Raw genomic sequence first — 27,500 nt, 5'->3', positions numbered from 1 at the left:
AAGAGGCAGAAGGTCTTCCACGTCAACATGATGAAAGCTCATTATGACAGGGAAGCCCTTCCAGTGTGTAGTGTCCCCGAAGAAGGTGAGACAGAAGTCCTTGTGGACTTACTGGCCGCAGCCCGGGACGCAGAATTCAACCCGCAGCTATCCACGAACCAGAAGTCCCAGCTGCGGGAGGTGTTCTGGCCTTACCTGACCCTCTTCACTGGTGTACCAGGGAGGACGCAGCTAGCTCTCCACCAGGTGGACACAGGGAGTCACCCCCCAGTCCATCAATCCGCTTACCTTGTCTCTCTAGAGGTGCAGAAAGACATAAAGGCGGAGATAGATGAGATGTTGGGCCTGGGGATGATCCAAAGGTCAAAAAGTGCATGGGCCTCGCTAAATGCCATCACAGCTCCTGATGTGTACCCAATGCCACGCATCAATGAGCTGCTGGATTGCTTAGCCGGGGCCCAGTACTTGACAATTATGGATCTGAGTCGAGGATACTGGCAGATTCCTATGTCCAAGGAGGCCCAGGAGAGGTCCGCTTTCATTACACCGTTCGGGCTGTATGAATCCCTCGCCATGCCCTTTGGCATGAGGAATGCACCTGACACTTTCCAGCGATGAGTCAACCAGCTGCTCGAGGGACTGGAGGATTTGCTGTGGCTTACCTAGACAACATTGCCGTCTTCAGTCTCACTTGGGAGGAACACCTGGAGAACCTGGAGCAGGTTCTCAGGCGGATCCAGGGTGCTGGGTTGACTATAAAGCCGGGAAAGTGTCAGGTAAGCATGACAGAGGTGCAGTGCCTCAGACACCGAGTGGGTGGTGGAACTCTGAAGGTTGATGCCCAGGAAGGTTGATGCTATCATCTCCTGGCCTACCCTCAAAGCCAAGAAACAGGTGATGTCCTTATTGGGTACAGCAGGGTACTATAGGAAGTTTGTTCCCAACTATAGTGCCCTTGCTAAGTCTCTGACAGACCTCACGAAAAAGAAGCTACCGTTGACAGTCAACTGGACAGCTGACTGTGAACGGTCCTTCACGGCGCTGAAAGCTGCCCTGGCCAGTTCCCCAGTTCTGCAGGCCCTGGACTTCGCCCGGCGGTTTGGTCTGGGTGCTGTACTCAGCCAGGTAAACGGGCAGGGGGAAGAGCATCCAGTGATGTTCCTCAGCAGCAAGCTCTTACCCCGGGAAGTGGCATACTCCAGTGTGGAGGAGTGCCTCGCTATAGTGTGGGCCCTGTGGAAGCTGCATTCCTATCTATACGGGCGCATCTACACCATAGTGACTGACTACAACCCCCTCAGCTGGCTGCTCTGGGTATCCGGTGACAATGGTAAACTACTGCGGTGGAGCCTGGCTCTACAGCAGTACGATTTTACCATTCAGCTCAAGAAGGGTAGTGAACATGGCAATGCAGATGGTCTGTCCCGTCAAGGGAATGCCGTGGAGGTAGGCTTAAGGGGTGATCTGTAAAATCGGCCCCTACGCCACCTCAAAAAGAGGGAGAAAATATTTAGAATCTCTCTCACTCCAAGCCCCTCTTCCCCCCTCCCCTATACTATTTATAAAAGGCGCAAGAGCTAACACTCTAACCAGTTGCTTCTATGCAAATTAGCAGTGTACAGAAGAGATGGCAAACTCAATTCTCCAGGCTAATTACCACACAAATGGAGCTTGTAGTAGCAGAGACCTGAAATAAATAGACACCTCAGCATATGGGCCAGAGATTGAAAGAAAGAGGAAACCGCTCATTAAACTTCAAAGGGGATCTACCACACTCCTCACAATAGCCAGATCACTCTCATTTGCACTCTCATCTGCAGTCTCATAGGCACTGACATGAAATATGGAATATTGGAAGTTCTATACTTCTGATAATAATGGGACACATATTTTTAGCGGCAGGGTCAGCTAAGGAACAATACGCAATATTTTTCCTTATCTGAGAGCCCTGCCGGTGAGCTATAACACAAAAGTACAAAAATAACGGACAGCAGCCATGTCAGGGCTGGTCTCTACAGAAAGGTAAATTCGCAATAGAAAATATGGTGTCATTTGCGAACTTCTGTGATCAACCAGCGAGAAGTTATCGCAGATATTAGAAATTTTAATAAAACCATGAAGGGCGGAGATCCACTCACGTGAGGTCATCACAGAGGCGTGTGTGGGCAGTGCCCCCTTTTGGCATAAAAGATACAGCTGAAGATGGGTCTATACTCATGCCAAGAGATACATATTTGTAAGCACGGGTCCCATTCGATAACGGTCCATTGGAGCGCCTCCCTCTAACTAAACTGAATCGTCTCTGCAATCTGTCTAGTAAGTTTCTTTTGTTAATCCCTTTTTATTTTGTGTAACTGTATATTCTGTATTGTATTGTCCCCCTTTGTAAAATCTTTGTATATTTTTCATAAACACTGCCTCCCTTTTGGATTACATATAAAATGTAATAGTTCTATTTCTTCTGTTTTGTAATTGTTCCTCCCCCGAAGCCATATATGCTACCAGAAAGCAGGCGTCCAATCAGGCCTGTCTTGTATATGAATATTTAAAACTGATTGGTGGTGGCAGCGAATAATCTTAATTGGGCTATCGTGAAGCTGGCAGTGATCGTACGGGGGCATATACACATATTTCAGGCGTTGGAATTCGGAGGTGTATACGCCATATGCTCACTGCTCGCTTGCCGATAGCAACGTAGTGAGTAATCGGAATCATGTGTGTGAGCGAATCCCTGAAAATCCTGACAAGTAACAATAAAAGGAATTGTACCTAGGGTAATATAGGCAGAACCATTGTGAGAACAGCAAGATGTTTACTGCTTCTGATGTGTAATCATTTCCTTTTGCCAAAACATTCAGGATATCATACTGTATTTCTTATGTACAACTAACTTCAACTTGGTGGACACATACTTCTATTCCTACAAGGTCGTGGGTTTACATAGGTAAATCAATGACATGGATCACATAACGCCAGCATTTTATTGAGATTAAGATTAATTTTTACCATTGGCAAATCCTCAGACGTGGAATTGTCATATTGTGTGGTTTAGGAGAAGCTGGTAATGCTTGTATTGGTGGGGGAGACTATCCTCCAGAATCGAATTTATGTGTCAAGAACTCTTGTCCTTCTGCATGGCCATGGAATAGTAACTGACACAGACGATAATGTCAGTTTCCATCAATTTTTTAATCATGTTTGGGTCTGGTTGTTCTTACAAGGCACAAATATGTAGCATAAGTATGGTCTCACTGCTACATTTTGTTGCCCTCATACCTCACCATCAGCCTAATATGACCAAGAATAGTCCTGATTCTCATGCTGTATAAGTTGCCATCCACTCTTTTTGAGTGGATGGTTACATTTAAACAGCATTCTGCCGGCACTACATGTGCTGGAACTTCCTATCATGCATTGCTAATGCCATTGTTCAGTGGCTTGCCTAGCCTAAACTGAAATCATATACACTGTGTTCCAAATTATTATGCAAATAATATTTTCTCAGATTTTCCCAAATTACCTATATGAATTGCAGTCATTGTAATTTTCCAGTCAAATAACTATTAGAGTACAATTGAAAGGTTTTTGTACAAACTGCCTATGATAACAGTATATTTTAAAAAAATAAACTCAAACTGCACTCAAAATGCATGTTCCAAATTATTATGCACAGCAGTTTTCAACCTTTTCATTTTAATAAAGAACAAAAAAATGGTCATTTTTTAAATTATAAGCATTATCAGGTTATTACAAACTGAAATCTGTAACGGGTCTGGGAGGCGGAACCTCTGGGCTACTATACAAGGGAGCGGTCCTTGTAAGGGAGCGGGTGGCGACCAGGCAGGCAGTCACAGCAGGTGACCGGGACAGTCTCTGGGTGTACGGGCAGGAGGTCACGGCAAGTGATCAGGGCAGTCTCTGGAAGAACGGGCTGGAGGTCACGGCAAGTGACCGGGGCAGTCTCTGGAAGAACGGGCTGGAGGTCACGGCAAGTGACCGGGGCAGTCTCTAGGTAAAGGGTAGGTATGACCTGTGATGGCTGAACCTCCAGGTAGGCTAGCAAGGCAGATGGAGGATGTGTGCTCCCAGGTGAGCAAGCGAGAGTCTCTGGAATAGCAGGTGGTCACAGCACGTGACGGCGGAGCCTCCAGGTAGGCAAGCAGGCAGGTAGCGGAGAAGCGCTCCCAGGTGAGCGGGCAAGAGTCTGGAATAGCTGGTGGTCACAGCACGTGACAGCGGAGCCTCCGGGCTGGCAAGCAGGCAGGTAGCGGAGAAGCGCTCCCAGGTGAGCGGGCAAGAGTCTGGAATAGCTGGTGGTCACAGCACGTGACAGCGGAGCCTCCGGGCAGGCAAGCAGGCAGGTAGTGGAGAAGCGCTCCCAGGTGAGCGGGCAAGCTGGTCCATAGACAGACTGACCGGAGTTGTAAGGCAGACCGTCGGACCTCAGGCAAGCAGGCAGGTAGCTGATGTGCGCTCCCAGGTGAGCGGGCAAGTTGGTCCTTAGACAGACTGACCGGAGTTGTAAGGCAGACCGTCGGACCTCAGGCAGGCAGGCTGGTAACAGGAAATCAGGCAGGATTAGGACAGCAAGCTGGCAGGAATCTGGCAGGTAACTGGCAGGTAACTGGCAAGGGACCTGAGGGCTGAAGCAGAGTAGAACGGTGCAACAACATTGCTCGGGCACCTCCATTTTGGAGGAGGTGCCTTATATATGGTAAAGTCCTCCGGCCATTGGCCGGGGACTCCTTAGGACGGCGCGCGCGGCCCCTTTAAGAGGGAGGGAGGGCGCGCGCGCGCGCCCTAAGCACAGTAGCCGGGAAGGAGCGCGCGCTGCCAGCAGAGCGGGAGAGGGACGCCGGGCACGGAGCAGAGCGGTGAGGGGAACAGCGTCCCTGCCTAGCAGAGGGCAGGGACGCCGGCACTACAGTACCCACCCCTTTAGGCCCCCCCTTTTTTAGGCCAGATAGAAATTTAGCTAGGATGAGAGGGGCATGGATGTTCTCCCGGGGCTCCCACGTTCTCTCCTCAGGACCAAACCCCTTCCAATCTACCAGAAAAAAGGTCTTTCCTCTTACCCTTTTGGTGGCAAGAATGTTCTCTACCTCAAACTCGTCCTCAGCAGAAACCGGAGCAGGAGGCGTACCTGTAGACTTGGAAAAAGAGTTAAGCACCACGGGTTTGAGGAGAGATACATGGAAGGAGTTAGGGATCCGTAAGTTGGCCGGGAGTTTCAATTTATAGGCCACCGGGTTGATCTGACTGATGACCTCCAGAGGACCGATGAACCGAGGTCCTAACTTGTAAGAAGGTATCTTGAGTCGAACATATTTAGATGAGAGCCAGACTTTATCTCCTGGACGAAATTGTGGAGGATCCAGGCGTTTTTTGTCAGCGTGTCTTTTCATACGCTCGGATGACAGAAGGAGTGCGGACCGGGTACTCTCCCATATGGAGGAAAATTTGCTAACGAGAGATTCTGCAGCCGGGTTGTCCACAGAGGTGGAGACAGGAAAAGGAATCCGAGGATGCTGACCAAAGACTACAAAAAACGGGGATTTGGAGGAGGATTCGCTCTCGTGATTATTATAAGAGAACTCGGCCCATGGTAGGAGATCCACCCAGTCAGAATGGTGGGCATTAACGAAGTGCCGGAGGTAACTGGTCAGGTTCTGATTGATCCGCTCCACTTGACCATTGGACTGTGGGTGGTAAGCGGAAGAGAAGTCCAGGGTGACGTCTAGTAATTTACAAGTGGCTCTCCAGAAACGTGAGGTGAACTGTACCCCACGATCCGACACGATGTGGAGGGGCAGGCCATGAAGACGGAAGATGTGGCGGATAAAGTCTTTAGCCAGCTCGGGTGCAGACGGAAGGCCTGGCAGGGGAATAAAGTGAGCCATCTTGGAAAAGCGGTCAGCGACCACCCAAATGACCGTACAACCGGCAGAGACGGGGAGATCAGTTATAAAGTCCATTGCTATATGCTGCCAGGGGGCAGCAGGTACAGGAAGCGGAAGGAGGCGTCCGGCTGGCAGATGTCTCGGGACTTTGTTGCGGGCGCAGGACACACAGGCAGAAACAAAGTCTATTATGTCCTTGTGCAGGGTAGGCCACCAATAGTGCCAGGCAATAAGCTGGAGGGTCTTTTTCTGACCGGCGTGGCCAGCTAGTTTAGACGAATGGCCCCAGTGTAGGATCTTCTCCCGATCAGGTACTGAAACAAACGTCTTACCGGGAGGGAGACGATTTAGACTCACGGGAGCCACCTGCATTACTCTGGCGGGATCGATGATATGTTTAGGTTCTTCCTCGAGATCGGACACCAGAAAGGATCGGGACAAGGCGTCTGCTTTGACGTTTTTGTCAGCCGGGCGAAAATGAAGAACAAAATCAAAGCGAGCAAAAAACAAGGACCACCGGGCTTGGCGCGGGTTAAGTCTCTGGGCATGCTGGAGGTAAGCCAAGTTCTTGTGGTCAGTGTAAATTATTACCGGATGAAGAGCCCCCTCGAGTAGGTAACGCCACTCCTCCAACGCCAGCTTGATGGCCAATAACTCTCGGTCTCCTATGGAATAGTTGCGCTCAGAAGAGGAGAAGAGTTTGGAGAAGAAGCCACAAGTTACCATTCTCCCGGAAGATGATTTTTGAGTAAGTACCGCTCCGGCTCCAGAGGAGGAGGCGTCAACTTCCAGGAAGAACTGCTTGTTGCCGTCCGGGCGATGCAGCACCGGGGCGGAAGAGAAGGCCTGTTTTAGGGAAAGAAAGGCCTCCTCTGCTTCGGGCGGCCACTCTTTGTGATTAGTACCCTTACGGGTGAGCGCGGAAATTGGGGCAGTCCGGGAAGAGAAGTGCGGGATGAAGAGGCGGTAATAGTTGGCGAAGCCCAGGAACCGTTGAATAGCCTTCAACCCCTCTGGTCGGGGCCATTTCTCGATGGCAGACAGTTTCTCAGGATCCATTTGTAGGCCGGTCTGAGAGATAATGTAGCCCAGAAACGGAAGCGAGGTCTGCTCAAAGAGGCACTTCTCATATTTAGCGTAGAGATGGTTCTGCCTGAGCCTGAGCAGGACCTGACGAACATCCCTCCGGTGAGTCTGGAGATCCGGAGAGAAGACCAAGATGTCGTCCAGGTACACCACTACGCAGGAGTAGAGAAGGTCCCGGAAGATGTCATTGACCAACTCTTGAAAGACGGCAGGAGCGTTACAGAGGCCAAAGGGCATTACCAGATATTCATAGTGGCCGTCCCGGGTGTTGAATGCCGTCTTCCATTCATCCCCCTGACGGATACGAACCAGGTTGTACGCCCCACGGAGGTCCAGTTTGGTGAAGATTCTAGCCCCCCTCAGACGATCAAATAACTCCGGAATGAGCGGAAGGGAGTACTTATTCTTCACCGTGATCTGGTTAAGGCCTCTATAGTCTATACAGGGACGGAGAGAGCCCTCCTTCTTTTTGACGAAAAAGAAGCCTGCTCCCGCCGGGGAGGTAGATTTCCGGATGAATCCCCTGGCCAGATTCTCCTCAATATATTCGGACATCGACCGGGTCTCAGCAGCGGATAATGGATAAATACGCCCACGGGGAGGAGAAGTACCAGGTAACAGGTCGATAGGGCAGTCGTATGGTCTATGAGGGGGTAGTGTCTCTGCCTCCTTTTTATTAAAGACATCAGCATAAGACCAATAAGGAATCGGAAGTCCAGGTAGATTAGCTGGGGTAGGAGAAGGACGGACGGGATGAACGGGAACCAGACAGGTCTTATGGCAGCCCTGTCCCCAGCGAAGGACTTCTCCGGTCTGCCAGTCAAGAACGGGTGCATGTTTCTGGAGCCAAGGTAGGCCTAGCAAGAGGGCGTGAGAGAGTCCAGGCAGAACATGGAAGGAGATACTTTCAGAATGCAGCATTCCCACCTGCAGAGTAATGGATTCGGTGATGAGTTGGATGGGGCGTGGTAAGAGCCCCCCATCCACGGCAGCAACAGACAAGGGTACAGCCAGAGGTTTGGTGGGGATGCGGTATTTCTCTACCAGGGACTGTGAAATAAGATTCCCGGCTGCTCCAGAGTCCAGTTGGGCTAGTTCGAAATAACGGTTCTCCCCGTAGACGATTGAAACTGACAACAGCAGGGATGGAGAGGATTTATTCTTGTCTAGGTGGACCTCTCTGAGCGAACCTAGACACAGGCGTTTCCCGACCTCTCCGGGCAGGCACGGATCCGGTGCTCCTTACTGCCACAGTAGAAGCAGGTCCCCTCGGCACGGCGTAAGTCCTGACGGGTCTTGACCATCTTGGTCTGGTCGACCTGCATAGGCTCAGGAGGGTGTACCTGGTTAGAGACAGAAGGAGTGACGGGTTTCTGAAAAGTAGGAGCTAGACGTGGTAACCTCCTCTCACGGGTGACCTCTCTGGCACGCTCCTGGAACCGTAGGTCAATCCGGGTGGCAAGAGTTATTAAGTCATCGAGAGTGGTAGGAATGTCCCGACCGGCAAGTTCATCTTTAATACGGCCGGACAGACCCTCCCAGAAGACGGAAACCAGAGCGTCGTTATCCCAGGCCAGCTCCGAGGCAAGGGTACGGAACCGTATGGCATATTGGCCCACGGTGAGACTTTCCTGACGGAGGCGTAGCAACGATGATGCGGATGAGGTCTTCCGTCCGGGTTCGTCGAAGACTTTCCGGAAAGCCGTGAGAAAAGCAGGCAAGTTGGACACCAGGGGGTCTCCTCTCTCCCATAGAGGATTTAGCCAGGCCAGGGCCTCCCCGGTGAGATGGGACATGATGAATGCAATTTTGGCTCGGTCGGAGTTAAACTGGTGGGACAATAGTTCAAAGTGCAGGGTGCACTGATTTATGAAGCCCCGAGCCTGGGCTGAGTCGCCTCCGAAGCGAGGAGGTGCAGAAAGCCAAGGTCCGGGGTAGGATATCATGGTGTTAGTGGACAGCGGAGCTGCCGGATTGCGAGACATGGCACTGGCGGAGGTTGTTGGTGGAGCAGTCAGAGTGTCCAGGCGAGTATTGACATTCCGCAGGTGACCCAGGATGGACTCCTGTTGGGACCTCTGACGGGACAGTTCATGACACAGGTCCGAGAGCGAGGGAGCTTGGGTGCCACCGGGTTCCATGGCCCGAGCAAACTGTAACGGGTCTGGGAGGCGGAACCTCTGGGCTACTATACAAGGGAGCGGTCCTTATAAGGGAGCGGGTGGCGACCAGGCAGGCAGTCACAGCAGGTGACCGGGACAGTCTCTGGGTGTACGGGCAGGAGGTCACGGCAAGTGATCAGGGCAGTCTCTGGAAGAACGGGCTGGAGGTCACGGCAAGTGACCGGGGCAGTCTCTGGAAGAACGGGCTGGAGGTCACGGCAAGTGACCGGGGCAGTCTCTAGGTAAAGGGTAGGTACGACCTGTGATGGCTGAACCTCCAGGTAGGCTAGCAAGGCAGATGGAGGATGAGCAAGCGAGAGTCTCTGGAATAGCAGGTGGTCACAGCACGTGACGGCGGAGCCTCCAGGTAGGCAAGCAGGCAGGTAGCGGAGAAGCGCTCCCAGGTGAGCGGGCAAGAGTCTGGAATAGCTGGTGGTCACAGCACGTGACAGCGGAGCCTCCGGGCTGGCAAGCAGGCAGGTAGCGGAGAAGCGCTCCCAGGTGAGCGGGCAAGAGTCTGGAATAGCTGGTGGTCACAGCACGTGACAGCGGAGCCTCCGGGCAGGCAACCAGGCAGGTAGCGGAGAAGCGCTCCCAGGTGAGCGGGCAAGCTGGTCCATAGACAGACTGACCGGAGTTGTAAGGCAGACCGTCGGACCTCAGGCAAGCAGGCAGGTAGCTGATGTGCGCTCCCAGGTGAGCGGGCAAGTTGGTCCTTAGACAGACTGACCGGAGTTGTAAGGCAGACCGTCGGACCTCAGGCAGGCAGGCTGGTAACAGGAAATCAGGCAGGATTAGGACAGCAAGCTGGCAGGAATCTGGCAGGTAACTGGCAAGGGACCTGAGGGCTGAAGCAGAGTAGAACGGTGCAACAACATTGCTCGGGCACCTCCATTTTGGAGGAGGTGCCTTATATATGGTAAAGTCCTCCGGCCATTGGCCGGGGACTCCTTAGGACGGCGCGCGCGGCCCCTTTAAGAGGGAGGGAGGGCGCGCGCGCGCGCCCTAAGCACAGTGGCCGGGAAGGAGCGCGCGCTGCCAGCAGAGCGGGAGAGGGACGCCGGGCACGGAGCAGAGCGGTGAGGGGAACAGCGTCCCTGCCTAGCAGAGGGCAGGGACGCCGGCACTACAAAATCAAACAGTTTTCAACTCAAAACTCTGGCTGCTATGGGCATAAAAGGGGACAAACTTATGGTGTGGCACCCATGCTCCCCTGACCTCAACCCCATTGAGAACCTCTGGAGCATCATCAAAAGGAGTGTCTATGATGGCGGGAGGCAGTTCACATCTAAGCAACAGCCCTGGGAGGGTATTCTGTCCTCATGCAAAACAATTAAAGCAGAAACCATCCAAAACCTGACAAATTCAATGGATGAGAGAGTTCAGAAGCTCCTTTCGAACAAGGGGTCCTATGTGCAAATGTAACATCACCTAGAATAAAGTTTTGAGTTGAAAACTGTTTGATTTCAGTTTGTAATAACCTGCTAATGCTTATAATTTCAAAAATGACCATTTTTTTGTTCTTTATTAAAATGAAAAGGTTGAAAACTCTGCTGTGCATAATAATTTGGAACATGCATTTTGAGTGCAGTTTGAGCTTTTTATTTTTTTTAAAATATACTGTTATCATAGGTAGTTTGTACAAAAACCTTTCAATTGTACTCTAATAGTTATTTGACTGGAAAATTACAATGACTGCAATTCATATTAATTTGGGAAAATCTGAGAAAATATTATTTGCATAATAATTTGGAACACAGTGTAAAGACCTAATATGGTAAAATTATCAACTTTATTGAAACCAATCTAAAATGTCATAAAATGACCAAAAGAACACATTAATGACCTAAATAACACCAAGAAAGTTTTAAAACAATTGGATTGTTGTGTATGTCTTTATCTGGTAGTCCTAGATGCTTCTATATTTTTCCTGCCTATCAGCAGAGGTTGGCACCCTAGGGGAAAGCGTTGTGGCACCCCCACTCCTCGGCGGCTGTCCCTAAGGTTCCCTGGTTTCCTCTATATCTGGTGAAATGTCCCTGTGTACATATATAGGGAGCCACTGACACTATACATATAACATACCTCCAGCACTAAGGGAATTACAAAATCCAAACAAAATCAACATAGATATCTCAAAATTAATAAGTGACCTCAATATATTTGTGACATCACCCTCATTGGTGACATCACCCTCATACAAAATAGAATGCTATGTAATAAGGGACAGTGCTATATATAACAGGATATGCTATATAATATGGGATGGATTGCTCAGGGCGCATCATATAAATGGGTGGTTCATCCCCACAAGAACCGCCCCTGCTAGTGGCGGGGGTGGTGTTGGTCTCTGATTGCTTATACTTTACTTACTGTGCAATGATAATGCACTTTGTTGCCGGCTTGTCACTGATCAGAGCTAGTGAGAGAGACCATTGTCACTGTGCACTGATAAGAACAGGAATTTACTGAGCATCCATCAGAATTAAAAACCTACGCTTGCTCATTAGAGCAGGGACTAGCCCAGCCCCTGAAACAGAGGTCATTGATGATGCTTCAATTCAGGTCAGGGAGGGGGCAGAGGCTGCTACAGTGACAGTGGCCACTGCCCCCTGATGACACTACTTTTGAGTATCCCAGAAAAGGCGATGGGAGCTCCCCTCGAGCTGCACTGACCTTCTGTATTGCCAGCAGCAGAGCTTCAGGAAAGCTCCCTGCCTGAAAATATCTGCCACCGATAATGTTACACAAAACATTATAATGAGGGCGGTCTGGCCACGTCCCCCTGGGCCCCGGGCAGTAGCCCAGATTGCCCACATCATAACCCTCTATAGACATAACAGTTGCAACTCTGCATGGTTCCTTACGGGATGCCTTTTGTCATATAAAACACACCTATATTATATATTGAACATGGTAGTTTAACTGAGCTGTAACAGATTTTGGATTGGATAGTAATAGCTTTTTATTTCTATCTCTGCACCCCACCACAATACATTGAATTTTCAATCCTCTAGTAACTTCCTTCCTTCTCTAACAAGATGTTACAAGAGAAAATAAAACTAACCATGAATCAAGCTATCACTTTAGTTGCTTCACCACACTCGTATTGGGTGACATGGGAAAGGAAGGTGGGTTGGATCAGGTCCCAGAGAGAGGAGCACTACCCAGGGTGGCTGGCAGGTTTATTAAGACACCCAGGTTGCAAAACACGTGTCTGATAAAATACAGTACGAAAAGTAATAATTTCATGAATGTCGCGAAGCTTGTTATTAAATTGTTATAATAAACTATCATGCAACAAGTCTGCTTATACTCATTTAACCTTGCAATTATTAAACAAAGAAAGAGACTTTCTTGAAGAAACCAAGCTAATCTCATATTCCCTCATAACTTGCAGCAATGCATTATTTTAATGAGATATTCAGAATTATTAAACACACTTTTCTTGCAATCTGTAGTAGTTTCAATCAGCTCTTGTATCTAAAAGGGACCGTAGATCATTTATCCAGATCTGCCTTGTGCACGAATATAATTTCTTACAAATGAATCCCTTTACGACATGTGACGTATATTTACGTCATCGGTCATGTCCCTGACTTTGATGCGGACTCCAACGCTGAGCCAACATCTTTCCCCGCACATGATGGCTGATTTAATCCGCTCACACGTGCCTTTAACAGTCGCGGGTGGATTGGAGCTCAATCTCTGACAGCGGAATTTAACTGGCGCCGGCCAGAAGCGCGTCATTCCGGCCGCCCATTGTCAAATGATCGCAGGGCACCAATGAGTTATCATGACAGCTGGGATCGGCTTAAGACCCCGATGCTTGTCATTACAATCCTCCTGTGAATGTCGGCACATGGCTGGTGTTTATAGGAGATCGCATTTCTGCTGTACATAGCAGTTCTGAAGCCCTACTATGTATAGCACAGGAAATCGAATGATCGCAACTTCAAGTCTCCTAAGGTGACTATTAGAAAAAGTAAAAAGTGAAGAACATTTTTTTTTTTTTTAAAAAATATGAAAAAAAAAACACAAAAAGTTTAGATCACCCTGTTTTTGCCCCATTGAAAAAAAAACCAAGCGAACAAAATACACATATTTGGTATCTCCAAAATGTTCCAGTTTAACATATGGGTCAATAAATCTTAGTACCCATCTATTTGTAGCGACTCAATTAAATGTGCAAAAACTGAGAACCAAGAGTCAATGCTACTGAATAAAAGAATGAATTTTATTGTAATTTACATTAACCACTTCGCGCCAGAGCCTGTTTTTGCCTTCGTGACCAGGCCAATTTTTTAAATTCTGACCACTGTCACTTTATGAAGTAATTACTCTGGAACGCTTCAACGGATTCCCCTGATTCTGAGACTGTATTTTCATGACATATTGTACTTCATGATAGTGGTAAAATTTCTTTGCGTTTATTTGTGAAAAAATCGGAAATTTGGCGAAAATTTTGAAAATTTTGCAATTTTCAAACTTTGAATTTTCATGCCCTTAAATCAGAGATTTGTCACACAAAATAGTTAATAAATAACATTTCCCACATGTCTACTTTACATCAGCACAATTTTGGAACCAAAATTTTTTTTTGTGAGGAGGCTATAAGGGTTAAAAGTTGACCAGCGATTTCTCATTTTTCCAACAAAATTTACAAAAACATTTTTTTAGGGACCACATCTTATTTGAAGTGACTTTGAGGGGCCTTTATGACATAAAATACCCAAAAGTGTCACCATTCTAAAAACTGCACCCCTCAAGGTGCTCAAAACCACATTCAAGAAGTTTATTAACCCTTCAGGTGCTTCACGGGAATTTTTGGAATGTGGAAGAAAACAATGAACATTTAACTTTTTTTCACAAAAATGTTATTTTAGACCCAATTTTTTTATTTTCACAAGGGTAACAGGAAAAAATGGAATACACAATTTGTAGTGCAATTTCTCATTAGCGCGCTGATACCCCATATGTGAGGGAAAACCACTGTTTGGGTGCACTGCAGGGTTCGGAATGGAAGGAGCGCCATTAGACTTTTTGAATGTAAAATTTGTTTGAATAATTAGCAGATGCCATGTCGCATTTGGGGAGCCCCTGATGTGCCTAAACAGTGGAAACCCCCCACAAGTGACACTATTCTGGAAACTAGACCCCTTAGGGAACTTATCTAGATGTGTGGTGAGCACCTTGAAGCCCAAGGTGCTTCACAGAAGTTTATAATATTGAGCTGTAAAAATACAATTTTCACATTTTTCTCACAAAAAATGTTTTTCATCCCCTAATTTTGCATTATCATAAGGATAACAGGAGAAATTGCACCATGAAATTTGTTGTGCAATTTCTCCTGAGTACGCCGATACCCCATATGTGGGGGAAAACCAGTGCTTTGGTGTACGGCAGGGTTCGGAAGAGAAAGGAGCGCTATGTTGGCTGGGATAGGTTGCAGACACCATGTCACATTTGAAGAGTCGCTGACATGCCGAAACAGGAATTCATCTAGGGAAGTAGTGAGTATTTTTGAATTTTTAAATTTATACCATTGGGCAGTAAAGAAAACATAATTGTATTTTTACCACAAAAAAATGTTTTACCCTCAGATTTTACATTTTCACACAGGGCAATGGGTAAAAATGGTGCCGAAATGTGTCACACAATTTCTTCTAAAAGTGTCAATACCCCATATGTGGCTGTATCGTACCGCTCAGCCATACGGCGAGATCTGGGAGGGACGGAGCGCTATTTGATAATTGGAGAACAAATTATTGTAGAATAGGCATTTGGATTTGGGAGCACAAAATTTTCTGAATTTCTTTTGGGGGGCAAGGGCCATTTCACTTTTCCAGAGCCTTTCTGCTACCAATAACTTAGAAGTCCCTTATATTTTTAACAGATGACGGACCTGAATGGGGACTAGCTTTTTTTGGGGACTGAGTTGAACCTTTTATTGGGAACATTTTACGTAACATTTATCCGGCGCTCTAGGCTGAGCACTTACATCGGGGTTTCCATCGAAATTTCCAAGTGATATAATTCAGATGAAACCCCTGCGGGATCCATTCACTGTAATGAGGCAGCAGAGTTACTCTGGACTCCGTCTGGCGTCTGTTTAGCGGTGTCCTTTTTTTCAGAAGTGCACAAAACTGTTGCCAACCGCACTTTTATGCACGCCTAAAAAAACTGACACCATGGGATCACAGGCCAGATGGCATCCACAGTGGCCTATATCTGCCTCATTACAGGGAATCTTTCGTCATGGGTTCCATCTGAATCACGTATTTCAGAGATTTACACGGAAACTCTGGTGTAAGTGCTCAGCGCAGAGCGCAGGATAAATGTGAGCAGAGCCTTACTGCAATCTTTGGGAGACATAATAAACAAATCAGTAGCAGGTGAAGAATTGGTTTTATTTATTTTTTACGCCGTTCCTCGTGCGGTATAAGTGATGAGATTACTTTATCCTTCGGGTCGGTGCGATTACAGAGATACCAGATTTATATCGGGTTTTTATGACTGACAGCTGTCACACACTAAGAGACGCTTTCTTTTGCAAAATCTAGTTTTTGCATCGCCATATTTTGAGAGCTATAATTTTTCCATATTTCGGCCGACAGAGTCATGTGATGGCTTGTTTTTTGCAGGACGAGTTGACATTTTTATTGGTACCATTTTTGGGTACGTGACATTTTTTGATCGCTTTCTATTCCGTTTTTTGGGAGGTAAAATTAACAAAACCAACAATTCAGGAATTGTTTTTTGAGTGTTTTTTTTCTGCCGTTCTGCGTGTGGTAAAAGTGATAAGGCAGCGTTATTCTTCGGGTCAGTACGTTTACAGCGATACTACACTTACTTTATATTTTTTTATGTTTTGGCACTTTTACACAATAAAACTATTTTATAGAAAAAATATTTTTTTGCATCGCTTTATTCTGAGAGCTATAACTTTTCTATTTTTCGGCTGATGGAGCTGTATGACGTTTTCAGCGGTACCATTTTTATTTCCATTTTGCTTTTTGATCGCATTTTTTTCCACTTTTTGTTTGGCGATATGATGAAAAAGCATAGGTTTTTGCTCCGTTTTTTATTTATTTTTATTACGGTGTGCACAGAAGGAGTTAATTAGTGTGACAGTTTTATAGATCGGGTTGTTTCGGACGCGGCGATACCAAATATGTGTACTTTTTTTGTTTTTGCATAAATATACAGATTTATTGGTTTAATATTTTATTTATTTATTTTTATTTATTTTGTGATTTTTTTTTAACAGTTTGAAAACATTTTTTAGACTTTTTTTTTACATTTTTACTTAGTCCTGTATGGGACATTAATTTTTATTTTTCTAATCACTGTTCTCATGCAATGCAATAGACATTGCATGAGAACTTTGCTGACAGTTTCACACTGTCTGTCTCCTGCTGGACTCAGCTGCAGGCTGAGCCTAGCAGGACACCATATGTGGCAGATCTGGAGGCGGTCATGTGACCTCCAGCTGCCATAACAACGGCAGGTCCTGGAAGACATCAGGGGGCCGTCGGAGAGGTAAGTGGACGACCCCCTCTCCTCTCACTATCTTCTATATGCCGTGATCACTATAGATCGCGGCATATAGAAGATAGCAAAGGGTTAACATCATTGGGATCTGATCCAATCAGGTTCCGATGATGTCCCCTGTCAGAGCTGTCGCTCTGAACTGCAACCGCAGCACTTGCAGGACCCTGGGGGTCCTGAGGGCTGCGGGACCACCGACCGTTCATAAACGTCGGCGCTGCACAGAGCCCAGGCAGCGCCGACGTTTATGTACAGTGGGCGGTCGGGAAGCGGTTAAAAAGAGATAAAAAAGGGGCAAGTGGGCACACTTGCTATGTCAGTGAAAGATCCCGGAAAAAAGAGGCCGGAGATACTGCCACGGTACAATAGTATCATATATGTGCAAAGGGAGGATAAAAAATATTAATAATTATAATACATCACAAAAGTGCATGTCACATTGTAAAAATAGTGTTTTATATATAAGAGGTAATAATGCATCAACGGCTATATCCACATATTATGCAGCTATGTTATTCAGCAAAACATTAGTAGTTCCATGCCAAAAAGAAAGACATGCATGTAAATCCCATCAAGTATTGATTGTACAGATGTATACAGAAACTGCATTTGTAAATTGTAAATTATAAAAGGTAGGTACCCATTGCTTTGTACCCAGGCAGCACACCGACCTCACTCCCGAACGCGTGTTTCGCATGTGTTGCTTCCTCAGGTGGTGTGAAAGTAAAGTAAAAAGTAAAGTAAAAAGTGGAAAAAAAAAGTTTTTCAAAATATGAAAAAAATATAAAAACAATAAAGTTCAAATCACCTGCCTTTTGCCCCATTGAAAATAAAACAAGCAAAAAATTACACATATTTGGTATTGCTGCATTCAGAAATGTCAGATTTATCAAAATCTAAAATAAATTAATCAGATCGGTAATGAGAAAAAAAATAGAAACGACAGAATTACGTTTTTTTGGCTGCCACAACATTGCAATAAAATGCAATAAAAGGCGATCAAAACATTGTATCTATCCCAAAATTGTATAAATAAAAACGGCAGCTCAGGGCGCAAAAAATAAGCCATCAAACAGTCCCAGATTGCGAAATATGAAGAGGCTATGGGTCTCAGAAAATGGCGACAAATGCAAAAAAAAATTTTCATACAAATTTCAGAATTTTTTTTTCACAACTTAAATAAAAAATAAACTATACATGTTGTGGTAGATCGACTCACTCGGCTTCTTAAGGAGGCAGACACAGGAACCGTTTCTATTTAAAGTGCGGCTGATTTATTGCAATCCTCATGAACCACGTCACCAGAAAATGCAGTCTTTGTCCGGCAGAAATTAAAACATAAAATAACAAGTCCATACAATAGTGCTGGTTAGTTCACCTGGCTTATAGTCCAGCTTCCATGTCCTTTAACAAAGTGATTCCAGCCAGGAGACCTGCAATCTCCATACATCCAGCATGTGTGACACAAACAGCTCAGAGCTTTCACCTCCAGGCCCTCCCCACACCAAATGCTCTAAAGACTGGGATTTTATCCTCTTACATCTTCCCTCTCTACAAGTGGTCAATCACCCTAGCACTCAAGATGGCTGTTTAATTACTGGAGCTAACAACCTCAGTGCTACATATCTCCCCTCCAGTACTTTGCCAGTGACACAATGTTTGTCACAATGTTTGTTATCTGCGTGTTTGTACTGACCTAGGAAATCATATTGTCAGGTCAGTTTTACCACATATAGTGAACATGGTAAATAAAAATAAACCCAAAAACAAAGGTGAAATTGCACTTTTTTTGTAATTTCACCGCACTTGGAATTTTTTTCCTGTTTTCCAGTATACTACTGTTAGGAGGGCGGTTGCAAACAACTTTATTTTAATGGAACGCAACCGACCCTGGGGTCCGCGATGCAGCCTGGAGGACTGCTGCCAAACACTTTCCGGGTGGAAAGGCAAGCGACAACTTAAATGTAAAACCCTTCTGTGTTTCTTCACACAGGAACGGGTACATACCCATGGTAAGTAATTAGTAATAGTACATAAAATTAACATAGGGTACTTGGTTGACACTATTTTGATCAATAAAGCGTAAAAGCCATGCTACTGCATCAATATGTACCCAATCAGGATGGTCCTATTTCCAGTATTTCACCTCTCTGTGTGCCAGCACGGCTTTGAATCTTGTCTACTTAGCTTTCCACAGGCAGGTACAAAACAGTCAGGTCCCGGTCCTGCTCTGCCCCAGTCTATTGATGCCTGCTGGCACATAGAGAGGTGAAATACTAGAAATAGGACCGTCCCAATTAGGTTACACCTTGACGTGGTGGGATGGCTTTTACACTTTTTTGATTAAAATAGTGTCAACCAAGTACCCTATGTGATTTATATGTACTATTACTATTTACTTACTTAATGCCAGGTATTATTATTTTTGGCTGTGGCAGAGGGCCATCATGCTGTGGGTGGGCTCTAGGAGCATCTTAATGTGGTAAGTTTGCTAGTGGCATCATACTGTTGGAGTGGGTCATTGTGGGTGCATCATACTTTGTAGACATCATTATATGTGGGGGGACTGTGGGGAAAGGACATCATACTCTGGTGGGACACAGTGGGGGCCTCATAATGTCTATGGGAAATCTCCAGGAGTGGGGGTACTGTAGGACATCATATTGTGTTTAAGGCCCTGTGTGGACTTCATGCTGTTTTGGGGCGCTGTGGTAGCATCATACTGTGTTGGGGGTACTGTGGGTGCATCGTACTGTGCTTGTGTGGGAGGCTATTGTGGAGGAAGTCACTGTGGAGCTATTATACTGTGTGCAGTGTGCAGTGTGGATTTTTTTGAGCAGCATACTCTATATGGAGGCGATAAAAGGGCTATCGTAGTGGGTATTTTAATAAGGGGAGAATTATAGTGTATATGCCACAATACATGTACCTCTCCCTGTATTTAAAACTTGGGAAGGATGAAACAAGTGAGCAACCTCCACGCCTGGTGCAATAGTGCGTTATTCAGGATCTCTCAATCCTCTTTATCTATGTCATCATATAATCATCAAAGAAAAAACATGCACAAAACATTTTCTTATGATTATATTCAATGTATTCTCAAATTCTTCATTTCGATTAAATCAATGCATAAAACACATTAAGTGCATAAGCAACATTTTCACCATTCCGCAAACAACAGAAATCCTTCACCAGGTTTGAATTCCTATTACTATATTTTGCGGATTATAGGATGCAGCGGACCATAAGACGCACCCCAAATTTTGGGGAAAATAGGAAAAAAAAATTCCTAATAAAATGGCGGTGAATCTTATAGTCTGATTTTACGGTAGCTTATTGGGGAAAGGGCGGCTTCGATGGGGTAGGGTCACAGGAGGCAGGGTCGCTGCTGCAGGAAGCTGGCGGCAGGAGTGGGGTGAAGCTGCGGGCCCTAGGCTGGGAGGAGGGGGTGTCCCGGCACTGCGAGGCTGCCCTGGGTTGTCAGAAAATGTCGGCATTGAGCGGAGTCCCCGCACTTCCCATTGATTTCCCTGCAGTGGGCTTCGGAAGCGGCACATGAGCAGATCGAGATCTCGTCTCACGAGCCTCGAAGAGCCGGGACACCCCCTACTCCCAGCCTGGGGCCCACAGAATCACCCCACTTCTGGTACCACCGGTCTCCTACAGCAGCGACCCTACCTCCTGTGACCCCGCTCCACCGCAGCCACCGCCCCCTTCCCGGTAAGCTACATTCGGGTTATAAGACGCACCCACATTTTCCTCCCAAATTTTGGGGGAAAAAAGTGCGCCTTATAATACAAAATGTACGTCATTTTAAATCCATGAGGACATGCTGCATGTTGGAGGTGAAGGGAAAGATGAGTGTTCCACACATATGTGCAACATATCGGGGGTGTTCTTAAGCTTTCTGGGAGATTTGCTAAATCTTACGGGGAGTACAGAAGTCTCCCCATTTTCTGGAATCCTCCAAGATATTCCAGAAGAGTTAACAAATTAAAGCTGCTCTCTGAAACTTTATATATTGAATATATGAAATTGGAATTGCAATACTGCAGCGAATGGGTCTTCTGATCCCATAACAGTTACCGCAATTAAATTAACTCACATAATTCATGTTCAGTACGTTCAATTCATTTTTTTAAATAGCAACCCTTCATAAAAGCTAAAAGATCAACTCCAGCAAAGAAAGTATGTGAAGAAAAAGTAAAGAACGGCAGGCCTCGTTTTATTACAGATTTATTTATAGCCAAGTACAAAGAACAATTCTGATCAGAAGAAAATCATAAATGCAGAAATAATGAAGACAAAACTTTAGGTACGAGAACCAGCAATGAATATTAAACTGCTACAATAACTTTATCCAACTGGGTTTATTCCCGGTGTCTTCAATAAATACGCCACAGATTCTGCTATTGACGCTTGTAAGAACAAACCAGACTGAAGTGAATTATACGTCTTTTTATCCAGCACTCTTCTGTCGCCACCGCTGGCCTCTGCTTTCTTCATCCATTTTTCCTTGTTTTAAAGGGGTTCTCCTGTGAACAAAGTACATTTTAATCAATACATCTTGGAATAAAAATAAGTTTCACAACTGGATGTGTCTGATCATACCAAGCTCCTGGCCAGGGGAGGAAGCAAAAGAGAGTATAAAGGCAGGACAGAAGGGGATCACAGCTGATTCTTTTTGTGAGGCAAAACACTTCACTGCTTGTTTTTAAGGGGGATATCCGGGACTTAAAAAATATATATATGTGCCTAAGAACTAACAGGCATGTAGTTGCTACCTACCTGCCTGTTGTGCCTGGTGCCGTTCTCCACCGGCACAAAGCGGTCACAGACTTCTTCTGACATCATGTCAACAGAGTGGCAATTTGTCTTCCTGTTGACAGGGCGGGACTACTGGTGTCATGCTGATTGACAGTTGGCTCTCCGCTGCCTAATTAGGGAATCCGGCTGTCAATCAGCATGATGTCAGTAGTCCCGCCCTGTCAACAGGAAGAGAAACTGCTACTCTGCTGACAGGGAGCAGCTGAATTTCTGGCAGGAGTGGTCAGTGACCGGTGACGGGTATAACGGACAGGTAGTTGAATCTGTTAGCAATAGTGTTGAGCGAACATGCTCGACACTGCTCGGTACTCGCCCGAGCATCACGCTACTCGGGATGTTCGGCGAGCACCGAGCATTTCCGGGTTACTCGGGCGGGAGCTCGGGTCTCCGCCCTGCATGTTTGGTGCTCTTTACAGAGCCAATGAACATGCAGGGATTGCCAGCCAGTCACTGGAATGCCGCAGCCATGCTGTTTGTGGGCATTACAGTGATTGGCTGGCCGCACAGCGTCACCTCCCAGACGATCAGCCCGTCATTATTGGTGTGTGTGGGTGTCTGTGCGTGTGTCTGCGCGATGTCTGCAGGTGTGTGCGGTGTCTGTGCGATGTGTGCGGTGTCTGTGCGATGTGTGCGGTGTCTGTGCGTGTGTCTGCGCCATGTCTGCGGGTGTGCGCGGTGTCTGTGCGATGTCTGCGGGTGTGCGCGGTGTCTGTGCGATGTCTGCGGTGTCTGTGCGATGTCTGCGAGTGTGTGCGGTGTCTGTGCGATGTCTGCGGGTGTGTGCGGTGTCTGTGCGATGTCTGCGGGTGTGTGCGTGCAGGCAGACATAGGCCGATGTGACACTACTACTCCCATCGGCCTATGTCTGTCCCCGGTCCACTCGTGCCAGCAGGATCAGCTCGATGGGAGCAGTAGTTCCCATCAGCCTGATCCTGCCATTTAAATAGCCCTACTGTGTCCCCAATAAATGTTAAATACATGTCATTGGTGGCCAGTGGTTGCCTACAATAAATTAGTTCATACATTACCTGTCCCCGCCGATCGCCACCTAAAATAAAGTAAAAAATAAAAAACTACACCTATACTCACCTAGACACCTAATTCCCCGAAGCCATCGATCTCCTGTAATAAAATATAAAATAATAAACCACAACCTTATCCTTACCCCTCCGTAGTAGTCCACGAGTGTCCCACGAAGATCTCCAGTTTAGAGCAGCCACATAGAATGTGACCGCTCTGAACCTCTGCCGCCGCTAGAATGACGAGGCCGTAAAGCAGCCCCGTCATTGCATAAGCGGGTTCGCCGGAGTTCAGGCAGCGCTGCTCTGGTTAGCTGCTTTACGGCCCCGCTGTACCATGAGAAATTCCCACGGTACAGCAGTGCCGTAAAGGAGGTCTCCAGAGCTGCGCTGCCTGAATGCACTCCGGTGACCTCAGTCAGTGGCTCCCGCTGCCGGGAGCAGACGTGTTCCCGGCAGAGTGAGCTTACAGCAGCCATGCACAGCTGTCACCATCTCCAGATGTGACAGCTGTGCATGGGAGATCAGCGCAGGAACGTGGACAGGTAACTATTTTTTTTAGTAAACTAAGAATTAAATAAAATTGTGTGTTTTATTTCAAATAAATTATTTTTTTCTGGGTGTAGTGTGTTTTTTCTTTTTAACACTTTGTAGGTTAGTAATGGGGGTGTCTTATAGACGCCCATCATTACTAACCTGGGCTTCATGGCAGCTGGCGCTGACATGAACCCCAACCCTATTACCCCCTCGATGTAGCAGAGCTGAAGCTGTCTGGGAACGATGGAAAGGTAAGGATGAGGTTGCTTTATTATTTTTCTTTTATTGCAGGAGATCGTTGGCTTCAGCTGGAATGGGCGTGATGGTAAGTAGAGTTTAATTTAGAACAATAAAGAATTGTGTGTTTATTTCAATTAAAGGACTTTATTCTGGGTGTTTGTGTTTTTTTTTTTAACTTTGACTATGGGGTTAGTAATGGGGGTGTCTTATAGACGCCTCTCCATTACTAACCTGGGCTTGATGTCAGCTGGCATTATAAGCTGACATCAACCCCAACCCTATTACCCCACTGCCACCGCTACAGGGCAGTGGGAAGAGCGAGGCTAAGTGCCAGAATTGGCGCATCCTATGGATGCGCCATTTCTGGGGCGGCTGACGGCTGGTGTTTCTAGCCTGGGAGGGGGCCAATATTCATGGCACCCTTCCTGGGCTATTAATATCAGCCCCCAGCTGTCTGCCTAGCCTTTGCTAGCTATTAAATTAGGGGGGACCCCACGTCATTTTTTTGAGGGGGTCCCCCATTTTAATAGCTAGTAAAGGCTAGGTATTCAGCTGGGGGCTGATATTAGTAGCCTGGGAAGCTCCGTGGGTATTACCCCCTTCCCAGGCTTCAAACATCTGCCCCAGCCGTCTGCTTAACCTCCGCTAGAGACTAAAATTATGGGGAACCCCACGCCAATTTTTTTTAAAATAAATCCTTTATTTTAACACTAAATGACAAGTACAGTAATCAACACTATCACTGTACTTCATATATATGTGACTGACATGTTTCTATCTATGGTATGATTCTCTATTCCTTCTATTATAAATTGTCGGGTACAGATGCTGAATTGCCGGCCGGCTTTTTTAAAGAGACAGTGCATGAAAACACTATTACATTTTTAAATAAATCCTTTACACTAAATGACAAGTACAGTAAGCAACACTGTCACTGTACTTCATATATATGTGACTGACATGTTTCTATCTATCTAATCTATGTGTGAAGCTCTATTCTGTCTGTTATAAATTGTCGGGTACCGGTGTATGCCGCAGCTGAATTGCCGGCCGGCTTTTTTAAAGAGACGGTGCATGAAAACACAATTATTTTTTTAAATAAATCCTTTACACTAAATGACAAGTACAGTAAGCAACACTGTCACTGTACTTCATATATATGAGACTGACATGTTTCTATCTATCTAATCTATGTGTGATGCTCTATTCTTTCTGTTGTAAATTGTCGGGTACCGGTGTATGCCGCTGCTGAATTGCCGGCTTTTCGCGTAATACATTCTACATTATTCTTAGTTGTTTTACTTCATGTAGAATTAACCTACAAGGAAAGAAAGGGTTTATTTTCATTCCGATATTTGTGTCCCATTGACTTGCATTGGTTTCCGGTATCGGAATCGGAGATATCCGATACTTTTTGGGTATCGGTCCGATCCAATCCGATACGATATTTCCTGATATCGGAAGGTATCGCTCAACACTATCCTTAACATATTTCACAGGAAAGCACTTTCACTTTCGTTTTTGAACGTTTTATTGTGAGCCCGCAAAAGTGGCTTAATACCTCTGACCACGTTGTTGACAGCAGTGACCTGGGGGTCAGAAATGCTTCCTGGGGCGATCCCCATGCTGTCCCCATGTCATTTGAGCACTGTCACTATCGTTTTGGGCACTTGTTAGGCTTTTAAAAGACTGCCGGGGGAGCCGCCGCATAAATGCTCGAGTCTCCCATAGACTAACATTGGGCTCGTTGCTCGGGTCGAGCACCCGAGTATCACGGCGAGCTCGGCCCGAGCTTCGAGCACCCGAGCACTTTAGTGCTCGCTCAACACTAGTTAGCAACTATATGCCTTTTTTTTTAAAAGTCTCAGATATCCCCTTTAAGCATTGTTTTACCTGAAAGAAACAATAATTTTCAATCCTGTCTGTATACTCTTTTGCGTCCTTCCCTGCCCAGGAGCTGTGGTATGATCAGACCGTGTCCCTGTACGGTCAGACACAGCTATTACACTGTACACAGCAGGGGAACATTTATAAGATTATCTCAGCACAGGAACATTTTATTTAAACACATCCAATTGTGGAAATTATTATTATTCCAAGATCTATTGATTAAAATGATGATTAAAATTAACTTTGTTAGTGGGAAAACCCTTTTAAAGAATTATACAGATACAAATGGGATAGATGGAAAAAGTCAGGATTCACATTGGATTGGATATCTTTTTATGAAAACATCTTGAGTTGAGTCCGGCGGGCCTAATGTTCAAAGGTATTTATGGGATTTAAAGTACATACATTGTATCCAGGGGTTGGATCAAGGATAAAAGCTCATGGAGACCAATGGTTAAACAACATACCCATATCTGTATGGTCTTTACTGAGCTATACTCACCTTCCACAGGTCCACTGGTGAGTTGGCTTTAATGTCAGGAATCAAACACAGCAGCTCTTGTGCACCAGGTGGCAGCTCTTCCCTCTGAGCTATTCAGTTCACTGGACAGTTCCTGGCTAACCTAGATTCTAGTACCTGTGTTGTTCCTGATTGGCTTCATCCTGTGAGTTCCTGATTGAATACCCTATTTAAACCTGGCCTGGCACCTCCTTCCTTGTGAGATTATTGAGCTCCCAGCCTTTAGTCAAGCACTCCCTTCACCTGCTGCCTCATACAAGATTATACTGCTGTTCCTGTGTATTGATTCCTGGCTATTCCCACCCTAGCTCTTACCCGGCTCCACCAAGTTTGGTAGAGTTGCTTGAAACCAGAGTGAAAACGTAAAAAGTCAGAAAAATTTTAATGCAATTTCGGGTAGCACAAACACTTTGCGACCTTTCCTTAAAGGGGTATTCCCATCTCCAAGACCCTATCCCAATATGTGTAATAATAATATTAGCAAATACTTCCAATTAGAAATGTAGTATAGTTCTTCTTATTCGATGTCGCTTACTCCAAGTGCAGCGCATTGCAGTAGCTTAGATATCTAGTAGCTTATATATTTCAGTATATGAGTGGTCATAACCATGGATACCTAAGCTACTGCAATGCCCTACACATGGGGTAAGCGAAATAGCTAATCAGAAGAACTTTACTACATTCCTAATTAGAGGTATTTGCTAATATTATTATTACAACTGCTACATATTGAGATAGGATCTTGGAGATGGGCATACCTTTTTTGTTACGAGACCTTTCCAGCAAAACCACTTTGATGAATCGTCCCCATTGGGTTATTAAAGATATTGGCTCCACTCTTCATTTAGCTATAAAACCTTTAATTTTTGCATATTCCACTAGACAAAAATGTGAAAACTAGCAAGGAACAGTTCTCCAAGGTCCAGGATGTCTAGTACTGAAAATTCCTAGAAATATTTCTAATGGTATCTTTAAAAATGGTGCTGTAGTCATCAATGTATCCGTTTTTATCATCAGTTTCGCATCAGTGTGTCGTCAGTGTTTTAACGGATGGATAAAGAAGTAAATAAATTACAAAGTTTCTCCTGTACTTTGCAGTGTTAAACATGTAAAGCACATGGATTTACAAAAGAGAAAAACCAGTCCGGGAGTCCGTGATCGACGCCACTGCAAGGTGCTCAGGTAAGGCAGAGGAAATAAAAGGTAATCCAGCTCCCAGTTCAACAAACTTGATTAAAATATAAGTTTCTTTAATATCCAAATATTTAAAAATAGACAAAAAAAAATAAATCACAGAATACATTCACCAACAATCCAGGGATGTACAGGAGGAGGGACAAGGGGATTAATTAGCGGTTACTAGAGGCGTTTCGAATGCTACATGCGTTCATCATTTCATACCAAGTTTAAGAACGCATGCAGCATTCGAAACGTGACTGGTAACTGCTAACTAATCCCCTTGTCCCCCCTCCTGTACACTCCTGGATTGTTGGTGAATGTATTCTTTGATTTATTTTTTTTGCCTATTTTTAAATATTTGGATATTAAAGAAACTTATATTTAAACTGGGAGCTGGAGCACCTTTTTGTTTCCTCTACAGCGCATGGATGATATCCATCTGTATGCTGTACATGTTTTTCCCGGACCCATAGGCTTGTATTGGCCATTATCATTTGGGCTGGCTGAAAAAAAACAGACATGTCTTCATGTGTTTTGCATGGACACACGGTCTGTGAAAAACACCGACATGGGAACAGCACCATAGATT

The sequence above is a fragment of the Phyllobates terribilis genome, unplaced genomic scaffold (assembly GCF_046119375.1).
Source record: "Phyllobates terribilis strain yellow unplaced genomic scaffold, ASM4611937v1 Scaffold_2__4_contigs__length_985480577, whole genome shotgun sequence".
In the NCBI taxonomy this organism is placed as follows: Eukaryota; Metazoa; Chordata; class Amphibia; order Anura; family Dendrobatidae; genus Phyllobates; species Phyllobates terribilis.
The sequence above is the reverse complement of the archived record's forward strand: the minus strand, read 5'-3'. Positions refer to the sequence as shown.